Source organism: Eptatretus burgeri, chromosome 15 (assembly GCF_056783735.1).
Source record: "Eptatretus burgeri isolate ZD-2024b chromosome 15, Ebu_testis_v1, whole genome shotgun sequence".
NCBI lineage: Eukaryota > Metazoa > Chordata > Myxini > Myxiniformes > Myxinidae > Eptatretus > Eptatretus burgeri.
This window is the reverse complement of record NC_140975.1, coordinates 5,223,754-5,226,121: the sequence shown is the minus strand read 5'-3', so window position 1 is coordinate 5,226,121 and position 2,368 is coordinate 5,223,754. Positions and strand designations below refer to the sequence as shown.

The 2,368-nt window shown below is 44.5% G+C and overlaps 1 non-coding gene across 1 annotated transcript; it reads right to left on the bottom strand.

Moving 5' to 3' along the window:
• On the bottom strand, positions 1–216 carry LOC147011378 (small nucleolar RNA U3). The gene has a single exon (XR_015052077.1). It is a non-coding gene; the product is annotated as a small nucleolar RNA U3 (small nucleolar RNA).
• Between the last annotated feature and the right edge of the window lie 2,152 nt (positions 217–2,368).

Here is a 2,368-nt window from a genome sequence, read left to right as displayed (position 1 = left end):
ACGCCTCAGAATATCTCACTTCCCTCCACCCCACCAACAAGTGGTGAAGGGAACGGTCATCAATGACAAGAAGCAGCTGCCGAAGCAGAACCTCGAGTCGGCTTCGCGCTCAGGAAGCGAGATTTCTGCTCCTCATCAGGGTTAACGTGTCCGTTCACTTTCAGTTACGTTTCTGGACTCACAAACTATAGAAATGATCCCTGAAAGTATAGTCTTAACTTGCTCTCTCTCCACCGACTCGCTCTTCAGCTTTACCGGCATCGAAACATCAAGGGAGAGTTTCGGGTTTTAATCACTTCATGTTTCTCTTTTCTCACATTTTATATAAACATTTCATGTGTTCGGATAAAGTTAATTTCCTTCATTATATTAACATTCTCTTCACCTCATTCAAATTACGACAAGAGAACATATTTGATGTAACCTTATATTGTAGTTTCGCCCATTCACCGCGTCAGAGGAGTGAGAGCAGTGACGTAAACGCGTTTTATGGTTTTAAATTGAATCCATCCAGATCCAAATCTACCCATATGTACCACGTCCATGTGTGCTGTAAACGTACCTCTACCTTGTTGTATCTGTCGACTGCACATCCCGATTTGGACACCAACAGTACTGTGCAGCTCGGTAAGTGGCTTAAGCACTCAAGCAAGCACTCCAACAGACCGCCTGGCTTGGCAAGCGATTACCAATTTCCGTCGATACATCTATGCTCCCGGAAACGCCCGTGCAATGTCCGAATTGGAAAAATCAACACTTTTTTTCGGAGTCGGAACGGCTAACACTTTCAAATCTGGAGCTTACATTTTGTAATTCTGCTTAGTTTAAGAGATTCCCTCGGTTATTCAAATGCGCAAAAGAAATAAAGCCGTGAACGCTGGCATCTCCAGGCTTTTATAAGCACTGCAATATACCCAGCGATTTATAGCTATGATGAACAGGCATTCGATAACATGAGTGGGGAAAGTGAAAAAAAAACTTTGTTATTGAGAAATTGTTGCAGCCTGTTCCAAGTCAGGCCAAGGTAGAGCAGGCCAAACAACATGGGGGCTTCAGACCCCAGTGAGATTACCCAGGAAACGCCGCCGTAAGACACAGAGCGCGGTGGACGAAGATCGCCTGATGAAGGATATAATTAAATAATCCCGTTAATTATGTTCAAAATGGGTGTTTTAATTACCTAAGGTATCAATTTTCACTCATTACTGTGTTGGAGAAAATGCTTTCCGATTTTTCCCAGTGTTCTGGCTTCGATGTCAGTCTGCATACAAAATTTCCGTGCCTCCTCATTGTCTCGGGTCGCTCAGCTGCATTTTATTTCATTTATTTATTTGAATATATTGTTGCAGCCACGGGTACCAGGAAACCAGCTTGTCACTCAGGGGGATTAATCCCCGGTTGTCCTCGGTAGAGCCGGACCTGGGGGCACCGCTCATAATTAACGTTGTGGTGCAGTGGGTTGTTTTAAAACCACGAACGCCACCCGGTCAACCACGAGTTCCAGTGTCCACCGTCTAATTATTCCGTTTAACTGGAGGTCACGTGGTTACCTGAGTGGGGAGCGCGCCCTCGGTAAAGCACCAATGTTATCTGATTATATTTTAATTTGGGCGGCCGAGCGTTTTAACCGCTGGTTCGTACCGACGATTTTTGGTCAAATCTGTGGTAATTCCCTCCCAGTCTATCTCGGTTCGAACAATGCTCGACCAATGGAAGGAAAGGACAAACATGGACAGGTTGGAAATCGACAAGTAATTTATTAATAATAAAATAAATAAATAAAAAGAACTTTTTATTTTCTGAGGTCAATAAAGAACGAATTTCAAAACAAAATCAATCAAAATGCCACGAAAGAGATAAAGGGCAGATGCTTATCGGGGGTTGACTTACTTACAGCTAAACACAGACAAGGGTACTCAGCAGATCATTCAGGGGGAGGGGGGGGAATAATCGTCTTCACCAGAAGATTCTTCTTCATTTTTTTTGTGGTCCAGAAGTCATTTCATCCAGAAGTCTTCACATTCACCAGAAAGTCGTCCGTGAAGTGAAAACGTCCTAAAATGCATGCGTGTTACGTCCGTCGCCAGCACCCAGCCCTGCCATGCACCCTCTTGGGAATAGCCTTGAACGCCAGTTGAAGTCTGGAGGGCACCAAGATCGTCTGTCACGGGTTTAGACCCTGGTGTTGTTGGTGACCGACCCATTCGTCACTTGTTGGCGGTGCTGCTCACACCCACACGAGGGATACCTTGAACAGATCTACACCTGAAATGCCAAAGAAGTCAAACTTCCATTATGGGACTAAATACGCTTCGACTTTTAAGCTAAATTATGCCAGAGAACATTAGTCAGCATTTTTCCATCACGG